The 20,766-nt window shown below is 35.2% G+C and overlaps 1 long non-coding RNA gene across 1 annotated transcript in view; it reads left to right on the top strand.

The window, feature by feature from the left end:
* LOC115948875 overlaps window positions 1-20,766 on the top strand; it is a 558,433-nt gene that overhangs the window by 164,375 nt on the left and 373,292 nt on the right. The window contains exon 3 of the long non-coding RNA XR_004082643.1: window positions 16,531-16,583. This is a non-coding gene — a long non-coding RNA (uncharacterized LOC115948875). The remainder of the gene's footprint in view (window positions 1-16,530; window positions 16,584-20,766) is intronic.

The following is a 20,766-nucleotide window of genomic DNA, read 5'->3' as shown; positions in this document are numbered from 1 at the left end:
ACATTAGGATAACTTTATATTAATATTTCTAATAATATTTCTGTCATTCAGAAATATATCAGATCACCATTATCTGCTGACCCACAGGTGTAAATTTTACATATTTTACAAAAAATTCAGGAAAAATTAAGTTAGGGGAAGGTCATTTTGCTGTGTGGGACTGTAATATTACACTTGATGAGATATGTGAACTCCAAACAAATAATCAGATTTTCCACAATAATTAATAAACCTTTTTTGAAAAAGGATGGCAACTTAAGGCACTGAGATTCCAGGCATATTTTTGATATCTTGTATCTGTGTAGTTATTTCCAAATAAGACAGTAAGAGCACAGAGGCTGTGTGGGACTGTAATATTACACTTGATGAGATATGTGAACTCCAAACAAATAATCAGATTTTCCACAATAATTAATAAACCTTTTTTGAAAAAGGATGGCAACTTAAGGCACTGAGATTCCAGGCATATTTTTGATATCTTGTATCTGTGTAGTTATTTCCAAATAAGACAGTAAGAGCACAGAGGAACTACAAAAGTCATAGAAGAAATGGGGTGCACTTCTCGCACGTGTTGCTGTCATTGGTTTACTCAGACACTGTATGCAGAAGTGTAAGAGAAGCAGCTGGCTTCAGCCATTCATGTTCATCTCTTACCTCACTACCTTCCCCATATGCTTTACAAACCTTACCATCCCTCTGTGCCGTGTGTCAGTTTCTTCTCCACTCTTTCAGCCCTCCCATTTTCTTGTAGCCTAGTGAAGCTAAAGAGGAGCACGGGTGATCCTTAGGGATCGTGTGCGTTGCTGAGTTTCTCTGGTTCCGTCCCTTCTGGTGTCTTTCTACAGTCATCTGTAATAGGGCTGTGAGGGAAGGGAGGCAGGAGAGCAGCTGGCATTGTGGAAATCAACTGCTGGTCCCATCCCTTAAATTATAGACTACATTTCCCATAGATCACATTTCAAAAGACCATGTTTGCAAAAGCTATCCGCTATATTTAGGCTTTATAGAAAGCCTCATCCCTGGAGAAAAATGCAAACTTAATTTTCCATGTAGTTAACAGACTTACTACATGCTGTCAAGCTTATTCTTTTTGAACACTGTATATCACTCACCACCTGATTCCACTGATACAGCTGGATCAACATTGAGAGAACAGAAATGCATCTTTCTTCTCAGGAGACAAAGAACATTCATACTGCAGAAATTGTAATTCTGAATAAACTCCTTAATGCTAGGCAGACTCAGGTGCAGTATTGCCTATTGCTGCACACTTCTTATATTTGAAGAGCAAAAAAATTATACTTGGGATTACTCATAGATATTTTCTCATGTAATTGCTTTTGGGGTAGCTGTCATCAGTTTTGTATAGTGATTTAATATTTCTGTATGGAATAACTGCACAGGATGGAAAACAGCCTAATAGCAATGAGGTTATGACTACAAATGTGGTTTTTAGAATAATAGATTACTCCTGCTATCAAATATGAATGAAAGATTGAGTCCATCATTGTTTGCATCCTCTATCTGCATAGCATTTCTCAAGGCAAACCTTATGATTTGGGAACTCATGCTTCAGATTATGGCAGTGGCAATATTCTTTCATAATAGTGTCACTTCTGACCTGCAGAACAATGCCCATTTCTGTGTCCCCTGCAAAGGGATGTTTTGTCAATCAACATGGCATGTTTCATGATTTGAATTTCTGAAAGAAAATGTCAGTGCCTACTTTCTCATTGCACTTTAAGCTATTCATACAAACCTTCTCTCACAAAATAATAGGCATTTAATTTCCAATTTCAATTTCCTACAAGGTCTTTTGATGGTCATGTTTCTTCTGGCTTACGTACTAAGACCATTAACAACTGGCTTATGTACTAAGACCATTAACAACTTCTTCTTCTGGCCTATGTTAGAAGCAGTATAGACTGCTATGCTGCCTTTGTGCTCTCCCTTGAATATGTTGCCACTTAGTGAATTTAGCATTTAAGATATCAGTAGACTTATTTCAGTATATTAGGCCAGTTTTTCTCTTCAGCTCCAAGGTAAGCTGAAAGTAAAAATAACTTGCTCACTGGAAAACATGCAAAACCTTTCAATTTCTGAAAATGTTACAATAGCTGACCTCAATATTTTCTCATTTTATGAATAAGAATACTGTGATTTTACAGTTTTATTTCTACGTATTAACTTTTTTTTTCTCAAAAGAGAAGATCTTGCAGCCTAAAAAAACTGAATTTGTAAGTACCTGCATAGCATTTACTGAATTGTTGATACTGCTCTGGTATCACCCTTTTATTTTAGCATGTTATGACTGCTGTGAAATAGATATGAAACAGAGTAGATGCTTTTCCAGTTAGTCTACTTTGCCTTCCATAAACATTCAATCAGTGTTAGAGAGCGCTGTAAAGGTTACATGAAGCCACAAGAAAGAGGGTGAAATCACTTGAATCATATTAGTCAAAGCATCATTAGGGTGAGAATGATTAGCTTTATACCCTAGCTGTATTTTGAGAATCACATTTAAACCGGTATGTGTTGTAGGCACACAATTTGTGGTAACTGGGAGTGGGGCTGCAGCTCAGCCTCATCGCCAATGGGCTACAGCTGTGCAGGACAGGTGACCAGCACTGAGGGTAATGAGGCACAAAATGCTGAGCTGTACTGACCAATCACAGAGGGGTGCAGAGGGCACACAGGTGTAAGGCATGTAAGATGAAGAGTATAAAAGATTGTACTGTGGGCTAACAAAGGTTTGTAGATGCTTGAAGCCTTCTTTGGTGTCAGTTGTGCCTCCACCATCATCCTGCTAGGTATGTGCTCTCACATTAAATCTTTGGAGGGAGGAATTGCACTTGCAATTGTGTAAAAAAAATTTCTTGCTATAACATCAGACTGTATTGTCTCTTAAGCCTCCTGAATCCATGAGGTTTCATATAACTTCATGAAGTCCTCCCAGTAGCTCAAAATTTTAAGGATGTTCGATTGTCTACTTAAGGTTGAGAGCATTATGAAAGATATTTCCAATGCTTCTTTACCAGGCAGTTCAAGCCTCTCTTATATTTATTTAGGATCCTGCACAACAGTCCTACACAATTTGAAGAGAACCAATTTAACCAGGTGGCAGCCAGCCATTTGATAATAACTCAGCAGTCATAGCAACAGTCTCCCAGCCGTGGCAAAGAATTTGTCTTTGTTATCTTGCCTCAAAATACAGCCTAAGAATCATTAGCTGACCTCAGCATCTGTAAAAAATAATTGAGAAATGAAAGATTTTTCTGGTTTTGTTTTCCAGGATCTACAACAGTATTAAAAATAAGTATCTGATACAAGTCCAGATGCAGAACAATTGTTTAGCCTGTAATTGTTTACAATGACAGAAATCCTTTCTCTTGGATTATTTCAAATTTTATTTTAAGAAAAATCTTTTCATTTATTAATCCTGTAAAAAACAACCCATATAGTTTAGGCCTGTTTGTATATGTAATTATGTATGGATATGTATGTATGCATATATTTTAATTTATTTTTATATTTTTGGACTCTCATAATAATCTCTTTACCGGTTTCCATTTGAAGTACGGTTTTTTCCTAATTTCGTGTGTTGGATGTGCTGTTAGTTGATACCTGTAATTCCTAAGCACAGGCGTATGATCCACTTTTCATAAGACTGATCTTCAGTTCAGACTGGTTGTCTACTGCTGCAGAAACAGATGATCCTTTTTGAGTCCCAATATGAGCAATAGGGAGGGAATAAACATATTATATTTTTAAACCATTTAACCATACTATATTTTTAAAGAGGATTTTTAAAAATAGATTTTCTTTAAATTAGGAGTCTCCAGAATAGTACTTGGTGATATATTGCCAAGACGCTTATTCAAGTTACTAAACTTGTTTCTGAAACATTTATGATAAACAGTATCAACTGTTGTGAATCCTCATAGAATTAAAAATTAGTTTCTGTGCTTTAAAAAAAAATATACCATCTTGTAAGACAGGAATAATTTTGTAGATCATAAAGTTTAATTTGGATTCTTTAGTTTTATTTGTTTGAATACACTAAGAATTTTCAATGTTCTGGTAAACTGTGAGCTATAATTTTATGTGTTTGCATGCCAAGTATATGGTAGTGAGGGGGGTGGTGATAGAGGGGGCTTCTGAGAGAAGCTGCCAGAAGCTTCTGCAGTGTTCAATGCAGACAACGTCAGCCGGCGCCTCCTGGATCTGCTGCTGGACCAAGCGGAGCCCATCAGCAGCATCGTTACCACCTCTGTGCTAACAGAGGGAAGAAAGGGGAAAAAAACCCTCTACAATTACAGCTGTCGACAGGAGTGAGAATATGTGCGAGCAACACCTTGGCAGACAGCGGGAGCAGGGGGAGAGCATGCTCCAGGCGCCAGGGCTGAGTCCCCTGAGCCCCGATGCGGTGAGCATCGTGGGCAGGCAGCTGTGTCCTGCGGCACAGGGAGGAGCCCGCACCCGGGCAGGGAATGCCTGGACCATGCTGTGGGCCCAGGGAAGCCCCTGGCAGAACCTGCAGACCCGTGGAGAGAGCAGCCCACACTGGAGCAGGGGAAGAGTGTGAGAATTCTACATCTGAGGAGGAAGGAGCAGCAGAGAAAACGTGTGATGACCTGGCCGAGCAGGGAGGAGTCAGAGAATTTGAGAGTACAGTTTAGCCTAGACGAAAGTAGGAGTTGGAGAAAAGGCGTCTTTTAATATTTGGGTTTGGTTCTCATTATTCTATTTTAATTTGCTTGGTTATAAACTTAATTAATTTCCCTAAGTCAAGTCAGTTTTGCCCATGACAGTCAGGGCTGAGTGATCTCTCCCCACCCTTACCTTGATTCATGAGCCTTTCATGATATTATCTCTCCCCTGTTCAGCTGAGAGGCAGAGTGATAGAGTGGCTTTTGTGGGCACCCGGCATCTAGCCAGGGTCCACCCATCATGTAATATTATTGTATTATTTTAACAATTTTTTAAAGTAATTTTAATTTTTTTTTGTAATAGGTGAATCATTAATCTTGTTATTTACACATCTTATATTTTCACCAAATCTTAAATATGTAATTTTCATTTTTACACATTTTGTTTTGTTAAGCTAGCACCAGAATTAGCGTACTAGAAGACTAATGCAAAAATTCTTTACCTTCATCAAAATAAGATTTTTTTTTCCCTAGATTAGAAACATCCATTGATTTAAGAATAAGATAAAAAGTGAGTAAAAGGCCAAAATATATACCTTGTAAGGCAGAAACCTTGTTTTAACAAGATTTAACAAGTATTTAACTAACTGGCATTGCTCCAATGAGCACTTCATGAAGTTGCTACACTTTCACCAAATTTCATTGAAATCATGACTCCATTTCCAACATGATCACCAGCTATGAGATTACAACTGTGCTCTGTAAATTCCTTTCTGATACAGTAAGGGGTACGCCAAAGTTGGTAAACTTCTATGTAAAGGAGCCAGAGAACATTGTTTCAAAATCCACAAAGTAATGCCTGAAATGCTCAGAGGTAACTCGATTCCTGTCTGCTCATGTAAAGCCCTGAAGTCTGGGGGTTTTTTGTAGACTTTCTGAGCAGGTAGGATTTCAGCAAGTTCCTTGTGTTTGGTCTGTACTCTAGCGTGGACTCTACAAAAATCCAAATACAAGGCAGTTAGAGTCAATGTTTTTGTTGGAGTATCAAGCTGTACATATGTGATTGCGTTTGGAATATCCTGAGATTTTGTCCTGCTTGTGTATTTAACCTGCTGGTCTAGGGAAATTGATGTGCCAGTGCTTCCAGGGACACCTTTTATTTAGGCTCAGAATAAATTGTATCACCACTGTATCCCTTTGTTTATCTTTAGAGAGATCCAGACAGGGTCTTCTTTCACACTACTCAAACGATATGCTTCTATTCAGGTTTGGGAATGGATAGCTCTGAAGTCTGTAATATCCCTAATGTGTCTTCAGATCATTGGTTGAATGCTTGAAAACTATGAACTGAAGCAGCTTGTGGCAATGAAGCTTAACTGAAAGCAGGCCTGCCCCTGTTGAGAAGGCTGTTTGTTTAAGGCAGGTTTTAGTGTTATCTTCTGACAAAGGTTAAGCAGCACCCTGCTAAGAGTGTTGGCTGTTACAGACCATGTTAACTTAGGAATTTTATTCTTCCCTTGCTAATACAACTGCAGAAGAGAACCACCTAGATGCCTGACTTGGACATAAGCATTCTGTCAGAGGCACAACAGAAAGACTACTATTCCTAGGTAATCAGTGAACAGGAATTTAACTCAAAGAGATTTAAACAGACTTTCTTCAGCACACTTAGGAACAATGGAGAATTTTTCTACTAAGGTACAGGGCTGATACTTTTATTATTTATTAATACTTTTCTATGTTTAAATACAACAGATGTTTTCACTATACATTTAGAAATAATGCTGCTCAGTTTATCAAGCACTTTAATATTAGAAAAGCATTAAAAATACCTATCAATAATGATTAATTTTATGCATCCCGAATGAGTTAATTAAAATGACAGTAATGTTTCCATTTTAACAAGAATTCTGCTATTCTGCTGCTGTCAATGAGAAGAAAGTATTTGGGCAGATTTTTAGCACCTTACCTTGGTGCCCAGTGGACATAACAACAGAAATTAAGCACACATAATTAATACCAACAGAAAAAAAATAATTGTTAAAAGCAATAATTGCCATCTGTTCTTGTCAGTATTATTAATGTGCGTAGAATAGCCTTTATTGCAAAATAGCTTATAACTGTAGTGTTGAAAAAACTTGTTTCTTTCAAAGTAGCTGGACTTGCAGTAAAGAAGGTAAGGTGAGCAAACAAATTCAAAATGTTAACACAGCCTAAGAGTATTGGTGTATCAGCCAATTTATAATTAGTTGCAGCTTGCAAGGAATACAGATCTCGCAGGAATAAAACCACAATAGTACTTGTGGATAAGGTGCTCAACCATTCATATGTTATACTTTGGTGTCTTGTAACTGTTACAGTTAATCTGGCAACGTAAGTTTGATTTCTTATTTTCTGAGGAAAAATTATGCCTTCAGTTTCCATAGCTACTAGTGTTTAGTTGATGTATTTGCTATGTGAAAATAAGCCTTTTTTTGAGTTTTGTAAATGTAGTATTCTCTATATTGCAAGACTTTTGAATAATTTTCGTGGCCTAAAAGGAACAATTTAATGCCGTTTAGTAAAATGATACTTTACAATTAGTTATCATCAGTTTCTCTTCTAACATAGTTTCCTAAGCCTTATTTGTGTTCTCGGGTTATTGCCAAATTCCTACAGTCTTCTGAATCTCTTCAAATCTGGTAGCTGAATTCTGCAACTTGGCAGAGGAGTAGAGGTCTGAAATATTAGGTTCTTACAAGATTCAGGTTTAGGTTAAGGAAGTATGATTTATGTAAAGAAAAAATTGCTTGGGTAAAAATAACATGATTTTATTCTTTATTTTCCGTAATACAGAGTGAGGATGTTCTGTGAGCTGTGGCAGAACTCGGAGCAGAGTGAGCCCGTTGCGGATGGCCTATGCTTGTAGCTCACAGAACATCTTTTGTCTAGCCTGAAAGAACCAAATGCTGCCAGTTCCATGGACCACTGAGGAACATGTGCTGGATTCTTTTATTAGCACAGGGTTCAAATTTCAGTTACTCATAGTGTGTGGAGAAATTAAATATACCTGGCTATTCAGGGATGTATAACTTTAGCTACGTGTTTATACTCTGATTTTCCCATGCTGAAAAATGTTTGAGATACTTTCTGAACTGAGGCAACAGATATGTGTATCTTGAGGCAGTGAGCTCTGCAACTTAACAGATTCATAGAGAAGTTCAAAAAGGTATCAATTTAGATGGTGAAACTGAGAGCCTTGATGCTATCTCTGAGCAAATAACAAAATTGGGCTTTTCACTGGGTTTGAACAATAATAATTTCTGTTTAATACTTAAATGCATTTGATTTGCATAGTGTTTTTCATGTGTGTGTCACTTCACTTTTTTCTATATGCCCATTTTGTTATTCTGGTCATGTATTACTGTCATTAATTATTTTTTTTTCAGTTGAATTTAATTTTAATGCCTATAGCTCAAAATAAATACTTTTAAACAACAGAGTCTGTAAGATATCACCAAGTGTGTCTTGAAATCAACTCTCCAAAACTCTTCCGTGTTTTGGTTTTCTCAGGGTACATTTAAGATTTAATTTTTCAAATTGTTCATCACTGGGAGATTACCATCCATTTCTATACATGGATAATGTAACACAGGAGTTTTTTCCTATGATTTTAACAGGGCTATTAAATAGCTGTTTCGAAGGCATAGTTTCCAAAACATGAAGAAAATTAAGGATTTTAGGTTCAGTTAATCTGAAAAGAATTTCAGATTAAAAAATGTTCAGTTCATTATATAGAGATTGATGACCAGAAAAACTCAATACTTCTAGAAATAGTTTGTCTTCATATAGTAATTTCAACCAAGGAGATAAAATGGCAAATTTCATGCAAGAAATAGTGACATTTCTTAGTTCAGCATTCAGAATCACTGGACATAAATATTTTGCTGATGCTGACAAAGAATTTATATACTCCTTTTATATTTTCTAGCTTGCAAGGCGGGAGTAATCACTTAGAGCAATTCATAATTCTTAAAGCTCTGGTCTTAAATTTCTTACCAAAAACTTGCCTGTGATAAAAAAAAAATCGTAGAAAACTTCAGCTTATTCAACAGTTGTGTGGTTTGGATGTCCCTTTGCACTGGAATAAGTGGCTTTTAAGAATTTGCAGCAACAAATGCATTACTTTAATTAGATCATAAAATAAATGCTGATGGAATATCTCTCATTAAGTTACATGAGTAGATGTCAGTAGACTCACTGATTGAACTGATCCTAATTATAGTAGTATGTGTGCAGGTTATCCCCTATACCATAGGATAATGATTAACCCCACAATTGTGTGCAGTAATTCTGTAATATGATGCTATACTAGTATCTTTAAAGATATGAAACTGCTAAGTAACTAAGTTGATAAATCCATGTTCTAAAATCAGTACAACTATGAAATTATCTGAGTTTAAGGCATAGCCAGCACAACTAAGAAGTTATGTGAGTTGAAGGCATATACTGTCTTCCTAGAAGTCAGAATATATGTAAGGGAAATGTCCAGACTTGCAACTTGGAATTCCATTATAAAGTGTTTTTCCTAAAAGCTACATTCACATAGATAGTGAGTTTTACATTTGACCTCTGTTCTTTAAAGTAATTCTCTGCTTTTGTCTTGAACACCAGGAATATCACTAGATGATCTGAGATGATGGTCTTGGTTTGGAAGGCCATACAAGGTTGTCTGTTTTTAATTTAAAGAATTATGTCTGCAGATAAGTTATCACTGGGCCAAATTCTAAATGAAGAGAGAATTGCTTGATGGTTAGCTTCTTAAAGAATTGCAAGTGCTAGACCAGATTCATGAAACTTATGCCACTTGTTACCAGACCATACACTTTGTTTCTTACACTTAATTACAAAAAGAATTAATAGACTTGCTTTGGTAAGCTAGGCGGTCCCTAATTTTCTCCAGGAAGCTGTCTTGTTACTGGATGCCATTGATAAAAATAAAGGAAAAGTAGCCAAGTTTGTCTACTTACTGAAATATAAAAACAGAGAACTTGTGTTTGGACTCTTTTGCTCCTGCTATGCTGAACTGATCAGTGGGGAAAACACCCAGGATGAGTCATCTCTGAAGAGCACAACAATTCTGTTTGTTGTCAACTGGCGCAGATGTTCATTTTACATTAATTTTCAGTGTTATTCAAGCAGCTTTCAAATTAATGTAATCAATAACATTAATGACCTTTAAAAAGCAAAGGAAGTATTAGCAATGGAATGTTAAATATAGAAACCTTGTGTATTTGATATCAAGTTGTCCGTCAAACCACAGCTATTTCTAAAACGGTGAGCACTAGCAGAGAGAGATATTAAATTTGTTAACCAGATATTGAAAAACCATATATATGACAATAAAAACTTCCTCTCAGACTTTCTCCTCGCTTCTTCATACAAACAAATTCATTCCCCTTGTTAGCTGTATGCACTGATACAAACATCTTTTGATCGTAATTCCTTATGTGTAATGTGTAAAGATGCTTTGCAGGTGCTGGATTTAAAATTGTCACTTCAGCTACCATTCAAATGGGTGCAGCAATGCAATTTCATAAACACTAAAAATCTGTATGCTTCCATTGTCTTTATGCAGCTGTCTTGAGGACCATATGTACATGAAATTATATAGCTGTATTACACATAATTTTTCTTCCTGTTTTCTTTATTTTCTTCTTTTGAGTATGGCCATTTGTGTTGCAGTCACTTGGTTGTTTTTTTTCTGACAGGTCTCTGTACAAACTAAGACCAAATACTATGACTTTGAGAGAGAGACATGGATGGGGGCAAGATATGATACTGAACCAACATTGGAATATCAGTTGCAGGAAAGAAAAAATATAATGATCTGTTACTTAGATTTTTGAAACTTATATTTTCTTTATTGTCTTACATATTTAACATATGAGTAGTGAATTCAAAGGCTTCAGAAGGATATAAATAACATAATTACAACACTATTTCTGTAGTATAGTGCACGGGTCAAATTATGGTGATGGTGAGCATCATAGTATTTGCCTTCCTGCAATATACTTCTTATTCATTCATCATCTCTAATGTGTATTTTCTAATTGGTGAAGTGTTTTATGCATTTTTACTAGGCTATGAGTGGGTTATATTTGTGCTATCAGTAATGTATAGGTAGATGTTTTCCTGTAAGTCTCATCCTCAATAATTCTATTTTATTTTACTGTGTGTAAGCTAAACAAGAGAACAAAAGTAATATTAATAAGAAACACCCCCAGAAAACCCAGCAAATAAAAAACCAAAACTAAACACAAAGAAGCCCATAATAATGTCCACAAATGTTTTTCAATGTATTGAATATTGCTTTATTTTTCTGTGTTTCCATTGAAGCTAGAAGATACTAATTTTTATTTGAGTTGAAAAACTAGGAGATGGGAAAGATGGCAAAAGTAACTTTAGTGGAAGTATTTTCCATTTTCTGGTAACTTTTTTGGTATGGTTAGTGTAAGGGAGTGTGAGGCTTCTTCGTGTTTTCTGTGGTTTGAGATTTCAAATAGAAAGGCATTTAACATTAATTGTTGTACCATATTGTATCACTGCGTGTGTTATGATCATAGGTTGTTTTTTTTTCCTGAAGTGATAGTTATTCCCCCCCACTCCCCAAGCTGCAGTAAATGGGAATTGCTTGTCATTCTCTTAGTATTTCAATAATCTAGACAGGTTCAGAAAAGTTCCCTAAAGTTTGTGTAGTATTTAAAAGTAAGCTTCTTGTGCTTCTCGAAGGAAAAACAGGCAGTACTTTTTGTTATATTTACCATTCTTAAATTTTGTTTTGCTTTTAATATGTAAACCATTTTCCAAGGAGAATTATCATTTAATTCTTTTGCTTTCCACTTAATACTTCATTTCAGTTTTAAGTCATCAGTGCATTTGGCAATTCTACAGCTAGTTTCTCTGTTTTAGTAATTTATGCAGATTAGAAGCAATGAAGATCTGAAAACTGACTCCCCTGTGGCTCTTTTCAACACTTCACTTTCTAATCACTTTACTTTAATCAGTTCTTTATCTGTTCCCATGTTTAACCTGAATCTTTCCTGCTTTCAGTTTAAGATGAAGACTATCATTTGAGACATTATCAAAGACTTTATGTAGATCCAAATTATGGTGCTTGTACTCCTATTATCAGTTGTATTTCTAATCTTCTCAAAAATAGAAGGTGACTGGTTGTCAAGATTTAAATTTCTTTAAAAGTATTATGAAGATAAACTACATTTACTTTAAATTATTGACAGCTATTTGACTCCCATCATCTTTAAATGAGTTCTGTGCTATAGTGTAAACAACAAATTTTTAAGGTCAGTTCTCTCACTTGTTCCTTTTCAATGCCACCATGTGTCTCCCAGTGTGTGTGTGCACTCACGCAGAAATATTGGCTGTAATGAGGCAGGCAAAGCAAAGAGTAGGAATTATTTTGCAGTTCCAGCATATGCGAAGCAAATTACTGTAGAACTCTTGAGGGCTGCCAAGAGAGTTATGTGCTTTTGGTCCTAACATATCAGATGAGACTGACTATTTAGACAGTGAGAGAAATGAACTTCAAAGCTTTTCTACTCTGCTCGCTGCCAGTCTTCATGTTAAAGAGGTGGTAAGATGATTCCAGATGTTAAATGCCTTACTGGACTTTGAATGTGAGTGATCTTCTGCTGAGCCCAAGACTGATGTCTGTCATTAAGTCATAATAATATCACCTATCACTATTCATTAGATTTTTCATTTTCAAAACATAATCTAGACCTAATTGTGTTTAAAATAATATCTTATGCAATACAGGAATTTTTAATTTATAACTGAGAACATTTAAGACAAAAATCAGAAAGCCTGGGCAAAACCAGAATAAGTAAAAGTTACATCTATTTATTCAAACCTTTTCAGTCCAGTGGTTAGTGTCTGATCTACCACAAAAAGATTTTCATGTTGGCAGCTGCGGAAGCAGTTGACATCGATTAAGTCCTGAGTCACTTAAGTCAGATTTTCCTGCTTAATTCTACTATGAGTATAAAAGAGCTAGTTGGACTTGATGATCTCAAAAGTCTTCTTCAACCTAGCTCTTTCTGTGATCAAAATTACAAAAGTTTTTTTGAGAATCTGAGGATAAAATTGAAGATAATGGTTATATTTTTCTTACTTTGATTAGAAGTAAAATCCAATGGAAGAATGGGCATGTATTAGGGATTCAGGATTGGCATGTAATTCAGGATACGTTGCCGCTTGCGTAAATTATTCTGATTCAATTATTCAGATTCAAAGTTATGGATTTAAAATGCAGTAAAATGAATACGAATTGATTCAGTATCTGAAGGGAGCCTACAAGAAGGATAGGTAGGGGGTTTTATAAGCACATGTACTGACTGGACAAGGGAGAATGGATTGAAACTGAGAGTAGGTTTAGCTTAGATAGCAAGAAGAAAGCCTTTACTGTGAGGGTGCTTAAGGTACTAGAACAGGTTGCCCAGAGAAGTTGGGGATGCCTCATCCCTGTAAGTGTTCAAGGTGGAGTTTAATGGAACTCGGAGCAACCTGGTCTAATGGAAGGTGTCCCTGCCCATGGCAGGGGTGTTGGAACTAAATGATCATTGAGGGCCCTTCCAACCCCACCCATTCTGTGATTCTGGGAATCTCCGATAAGCTATCAGAATTGTGGTCTGCATGTTGAAAAGGTGCGCGTAATCAAACACATGTGGAAGCAAAGACTCTGACATAGTACCAATTCTACTGCCTTGCAGTCACCTACCCAAACAGACTACCCTGGGATGCACTCTGAGGATTAACAGTTAGAAAAACTGTTAATCCACCAAGTAGCTCAAGTAATAGGTGTAATTCAAAAACCGCCATTAAACAAAACGCCTTTTCTTTCACTTGTAGGAATGCCTGAGTTCCTCAATGTTTAGTGAGGCATGATAGAAAATCTGCATTCTGAAATACATTAGAAGACTTCACAGTATGTAAAATGAATGTATTTGACAGGACAGATTAACACATTCTGAATTAATACCTCAAAAACTCATAGAAATGTTTAAAGACAGAAGAACTTGGTAATGTTTTGGAAAGGTCTTTTTGCTCACTCTGGTCTGATACAGTGTACAATGAGTGGCTACCATGGTAACATACTTAATTTAGCAATCTTCAGATCTACTCTGGCCTCAGTTTTATGAGCATTTTTTTTCAAAGAGCAGTGCTAGAATAGATGTTTGCCACCCATAATTATAGCTATTAATCACTTTAGATAATGCAAGGATGTGTCAGCTCTATATTTACCTAGTAGCATATGCGTGTGTGATGAAAAGGCCCATACAATCCAAAACATATACTCAACTTTGGAACAATAGTATTTCCTTGCAGTGAGAATGGCAAAAGATTAGTCAATATTTACAGCAAAAATGTCATTTCTGTTTGCTACAGAAACAACTTCAACACCCCCAAATAGAAGAACATCAATGACAATATCAAATAGTTAAAGAAACAGTAGGTGAAAATAAATGGAATTTATTGTTCTTTTAGTATGCAACTAAACAAAAAGAGGAAGTAACTTTTATTAAAAATACTTTCTTCCTTTATAATGAGAAGATCACCCAAAGAAGTGTGAACTTCCCAGGCTATTTTTTCATCATAAGTTTATATGATTTTATCTTTCTTATCCTTCAGACTAAAATGTATTTTTTTAGCATATAATCCTTTGGAGAGAATATCTTTGTTACAGCTGAAAATGTATGTAGCTATCCCATCTTGCAATCCCCAAAATAAGTAATTTATCCATTCTGCAGTTCCCAAAATACGGAATTATCTGCTCAGAAGCAATTTCAGAAAATCATTGCTAACACAAGGAGAATTTGTAAGGGTAAAAGATGACTGATTTCAGTCGATAAACAAGCACCTGTTTTTTTCAATAGTAAATTTTTAGATTTCATCAAATATGCATAATCTGTAAATTTCTACATTTGTGGTTTTGAAAACATTTGTTTTTATGGTGTGTAGGCAAAAAATACTTGCTGTAGTAATACATGGATATCTCTTCCAAAATTATGTTTATACCCCAAACTATAATTCTAATACTTCATAACTTGTGTATATCTGAAATTTCAGTTCAGTATTTCTGTTCATTTTGGAATATTCAATAGCATATGATTGTTATTGCAGTAAAAATTTATAGTCATTCCTAAGGTCATAAGTCCTTCCAAAAAAGGGGACAAAAGCTGTATTAAATAATGAGCAGGTTTTAATGCTGAATGTCTTTCTGCCAAAATATGGTTCTCAAACTTTCTGAGCAGAAGTGGGAATGCAATGTATCTTTGCATGACATTCCAATCAGTAATACAGTGTTTTAAATAAAACTAAACTCCTTTTTCATATCTATCCTATGTTTCTCAGTGTTTCAGATTATGAAGGCTGACATACTGATACAAGAGTAGTTTCTACCCCATTTTTGCCCTCAGGGGTAAATCTGCCCCTTTTTTATTACATAATAATTTCTTTAATAAAGATTAGAAACTTTTTAAAAATAATTTTTAAATATAAGAGATATTTAGCTGCAAATTGTTTTATAGCATAAATATGAAGGCTCTTACTAGTGTAGGAAAGAGTAAAACCCTTTTTTCTTTCCTTTTGTTTACAAAAAATTTTTTTCTCGCTCCTACTTGTACTTTCCCATTCAACTACTGTTTTAGTTTTTTGGGTTTTTTTTCCTGGAAACACTGTCACTAAAATTTTCTTCATGGAAGAAATCAAAGCAATTTATTTTTTACCAAAAAGACTCTTCTGCAAATTTTGCTCTTGAAATAGAGTGAAACACTGTTGTCATCTGCATATGCAATCTTGGGGGCATTATTTCATGTTTTCATATTGAAGGCAAAAGGAAAGTTTCAGTTATCATTACAGTACTTTTAAAGTGATGAAAAGAAATGAAAAACAACAAATGCACTGAAGTGAGACAGTAAATTTGATGTGCTCTTATCAGAAAGCTGCATTTATGAGGTTTCCACTCTGTTGGGATATGCCTCCAAATGCTACAACCTAACAGGAAATAAGGTGAAATTTCTGCAAAATATGTATTCTGTGATCACTGAAGTCATTAAAGGAATGAAAAATAAGTTAATTTTAGCTCTGGAAACAGATTTGTTTCTTTTTATGTTTCCTGAGATTGTAAGTTCAGAATAAGGTATTTGATGCAGAAAATTTAATGAACTTTTTAAAATAGATTACTAAGTTGGTAATATGAGCAATTAGTAAATATTTTTCGTAAGTCTTTGTATGCACCTTCTAACAGTATCATATGCTAAATTGCTAAGTATTTATTTTCATATCTTTAGTGTTATAACACCTCTGAGTCAGAATACTGTTGTGCAAGATAGTATTCAATTGGAGAAATAAAAAATGGCCTTGATCCATGAGAACTTAAACCAGAGATGCTAGACAAGAGGGAGCAGGTGAAGAGGAAAGGAAAAAGATAGGAGAAAATGCTAGACTACAAAATCCTCTGTAAGCATAGTCACTGGGATTTCAGATATTGTTTGAAATTCTGTTGCTAGCACTTAAAACAAGTACTGAAATATGCTTAGACTAATAAAGGTGTTTTGCCCATAAATGCAAAAATAAGTGGGAGGTCAGCACTTAAAAGCTACTCGAATCACATTGAGATAATTTCTTTTAACCTTTTGCGTTTCTCAGAGCATATTGTGTTTCCTGAACCCTGCAGCTTCCTTGATGAGAATCAGAGAAATACACAGAGGGGAACCTAATTAAGATTAGTCCATATATATTTAACTAACTAATGAATGTGGTTTACTCTACAGTATGTATTCTGAGATATCACTAATAATACCTTATCTTCTTTGAACAGGTATATATCCCATTTCTGCAGGCTGCCAAAAGGAACTGCAAGAGACTTTGAAGGTAAGGACCTCTTCAAAAATCCTTCATATATTCATTTCTTCTGGTTTATCAGAAAAGAAAATGACTTTTTGACTGTCTGGCTGATAAAGAATTGCAGATGGCATTAATTGACATAGACTTCCTGTTCGTGAAGCTCTTTACATTTAAAGAAAATTTTTCTTGTTACCCTTCATTAAAAGGATAAGCTTAATTCATTTGATAACAGCAGAAACAAAAATGATTAGTGTGAAAATAAAATATTAAAAGCTTGTAAAAATTTTACCATGTTTTTCCTTGTGCAAGATTAAAAGAATACTGTTAAGATACTAGAAAATTAGACATGGTAAGGATTCTTTTTTTTTCAATATGAAAGCTTTTTATCTTCACTTTTTGAGAACTTTTCACTTGATACAACTTACTTTCATTCCTCTAAGAAATATAAACTTGAATTTAGTTTCAGAGATTTAATTAATTTTGAGAGCTCTTTTGATTTAGAATACATTTGGTTTGCATTCAGTTGTTGGGAATAATTCAGTGTCATATTATGTTCAGACTTCTGTTTGTGGTACTTCATTGTTCGTCAGCTACATCCCCTGTAACAAATAGTTGATTTTTAAACCTTTCTGTCCACACTTACAGAAAATATTCTTATCTCAAGGACACAGATGACAGAAGAGAAGTTTTCACTAAAATTGTTATTTCTAAGTCATCAAGTTAGAGAGGATGACAAGCACATTGTGATCTGCCCTAAACTTTGCTTTGTTAAACAGAGAGAAAAAAAGAGCAGTAATTATTGTGCCAGTCATCATCTCTGTGCCTACTTTATTTTAAAACACTGGGTATTTTAAGAACCTGTCACACGTCTTTTATGTATATGTTTTAATGCATACACTGACAGGATAAGAGATCATATATCAATATGTAGCAATACTTTTCTACCTTGCCTTAAAAACATGTCCCATAACTTGTTTGTCTTCCCAAAACACAGCTAATTAATTACAGATATTAATGGAGAGGTTCTGAGAAAGTTCCACAAGTTTTTGGGGATTGTGCCAGATATCATCTGAGTTGCAGACATTTATGGGACAAAAGCATGTAGGTAGAGTATCTAAGCTGAGACAAAAAAGTCAAAGGCTCATTTCAGAACATGCTGTATTCCCAGGCTGACCAAGGACTTCAAATGTGGTCTTGCGTCCCAGAAGAATTCCTGAAATATTCAGCCTTTCAGTGTTTGGCTTTGGCTCTGCTCATCATCTTTTTTTTTTTTCTTGATTGAAATCCCAGGCCATTTTGGGTTATGGGAAGCCACTTTCCTTATGCCTCAGTTTGCCACCTAGCCCTCGCTTTTATTCTTTCCATATGCCTGTGATGCTTAGATTCATCCAAAAACTCAAATTTTTGAGTAGTCTATTCTACTTTGGAAATTATGAAGGAAATCATATCATAAAATGGCTGATGTTTTTTGTGTGTGAAGATGTTTTGCCAAGTTGGTTCCATTTTTTATTTTTTCTTTTCAGGTCTTGTCTTTCTATAAAATAAAATTGATGAGGTAATTTGTTACTTTCTGATAGACTTTGATCATGCCAGGATTGCAATAGTATTGGCTGAGTGAAAATATTTCAGCAAAAGTAGGAAAAAAAGAATGTTAGAGGTGAAAATTATGGAAGAGTTTAAAAAAGCATGCTAAGAAAAAGCACAAAGGAGGAGAAAGAGAGGATGCCATACTCCAAGGTCCTATTTGAATGCCCCTGAGGGTGCCTAGGAGAATCATCATTGAAGGACATAAAGTATCAGGATGAGAAAATACATGTCACATTTCTGACAGGTACATCTAGCTGTGAGGGAAAAAAAGCCCTATTCAGCATAGGAGGTTAAAGGAAGAATAGAACTAATGACATTACAATTCTCTTGAGAAGTCTTGTTTTGTTTATTAAATTAGCCACGCTAGTAAGATAAGTAAGAAGAACTGCTTAGTCTGGCAGTGTTAATTGATGCTGTCCTGGGAGTTTATTGTTATGTATTACTCTTTCTGTCCTTTCATGTAAAGATGTCAGCACATTGTACCTGACAGGATGTACTGTATATTATAAATTATTCTAATTGGAATAGAAAAACGGCCATCAATCCGTGCTACTCTGTATATCTAATGCATGATTTTAATTTGTACATAATATTATTTCCCAAGTATGAGGTTTGTTTTAGGATGCACTTTAAATGAGTACTGCTTCTATGAAGGTGCAAAGTAGTTTATTCCATCCAGTTAAGCTTTGGCACATATAGATATATTTCCCTGCACAAATACTGTGAGCACATGTGCATGACACATACATGATAGGAAATGAGGACAAGAGATAAAAGGAATCCAGCCTTTCAAGCCTGACATGAGATGCTTAGAAGAGAGTTAAACAGAATCTTGTACTCTTTCTTGAAGACAGCTTATATTGACAGCAGGGCTACAATCCAACTACAGGGACAGGAAAGGGCAAGTATCAACTTTATTGTTGCATATTATGTCATGAGTGTGTGGAATGCAAGGATGGGCATACTGTAGCTTGCACAGGTGGTTATAGCAATCTGAGTTTCCCCCTTCTGTAATTCTGGGGCATGTAAAGTTTTAGAGGTAATTTAAAGCAAAATGAGTACCTCTCATTGCAGTGAATTACTTCAGGGATGCTAGTTGAATCCTAAGGACAATTATTTCCAAAGAAGATAGCTTTCTATCCTTCTGAATTCCATTATTATATCAATTTTAATATATAAAACAATTTGGGAGAGATTTTTTTTACCACTTAAAAAATACTAGTTGAGGTTTTTTTTCTGAATTTCAGTAAAAAATTGAAAAGAAAAAGTAAGTGCTGTTTTCAATCTTGTTTCTCTAACACAGTTGAGCAATTGTGTGCATTCAGTTTTGGGCCAATCCTGTCTATATTAAGCATTTTAAATATTGCTTTTCCTGGTACAATGTGATGGAAGTGCCTTGAGAGTGTGTATGCTAAATATTTATTTATTGCATGGCTTATTGCCTTTTTTTTCTCCTTAGAGGAGATATAAGTACCAGAGCATTTTAGTTGAGATTATTTTGCCTGTGCATTAGGAAGAATTTTGAATTCAAGCATGTATCATGAGTTTGGTTTAAAATGTCACTTGTCAAGCAGGTGTGTTTCTGTTAGGAGAAAAAATACATTTGCTGCCAGTAGCATTTTCATCTATGTGACTACTTCTCTTTCTTTAAGACAGAAATAGCTGTTGTGATGAAAAAGAGATGAGGGTCAGGAGAATCTCTTGAAAGACTTATATAGTGGTTTTCAAAGGACTGAAATGACTTGGAAGACTAGTTTCAAGAAAAATCAATGCAATTTAGGAGATGACATCACCCAGAAGACAAAATTATTTCAGGCAGGATCCATAAACACACTTAGACATTGGAAGAGCTAATATTCAGAACCATCCTTAGACACCTACATTGCCTACATAGAGCACAAAAAGAGTTATGCCCCTCTGAGTGAGACCCAGAGTCAAGAATGTATGGAGCAGGCATTAACCTATAATTAATCATTATGAAATCCAAAGGTACGGTGAAAATTATAGTGAAGTGACAGGATTTCTGATCCTCTCATGGTTTAGGATTAATGCTACTTCTAGTGACTAAACCTTGTTCTTGTTTAATTTCTTAGGATATGGAACTGAGTTTATCTGTTTAAAAATGTAGTAGGAGATCTGTCCCTGAAGGACACAATTAATATGCATTCTACTTGCTGTACTCCGGAATCCTGTGACTGACTATAACAGGACCCTGGCAAGTTTTCCATGCAAACAGAAATTCTTACCTTTCATCTAGTGAGAGTCATCCTCATTAGTAGAGGGTTACACCAGGCAACACAAATTTCTTTCTGTCCAGTTGAATCAAAATTCCAGGCGCAGTAAATGGAAGAAAAAGAAGTGGTTTGGGCTCGGCGATTAAATTTGGAGAATAGAATTAGAGTTCAGGTCTATTTCCATGCATATGGATTCAATATGTAATTTACATGAAATATATACTAAATTACATAAATACTCACTGATTAGATAAGTGAACTTCCCTTGGCCTGTTCTTGAACACTCAATCCTATTTAAAAAAGTAGATTTGCAAAAAAATCAATTACTTTCTATTTGTGGTATCTTTACATACAGACACTATTTGATTCAGTGTCATCAGTCTAAAATA

Source organism: Geospiza fortis, unplaced genomic scaffold, assembly GCF_000277835.1.
Source record: "Geospiza fortis unplaced genomic scaffold, GeoFor_1.0 scaffold40, whole genome shotgun sequence".
Classification (NCBI taxonomy): Eukaryota; Metazoa; Chordata; class Aves; order Passeriformes; family Thraupidae; genus Geospiza; species Geospiza fortis.
The sequence above is the reverse complement of the archived record's forward strand: the minus strand, read 5'-3'. Positions and strand labels throughout refer to the sequence as shown.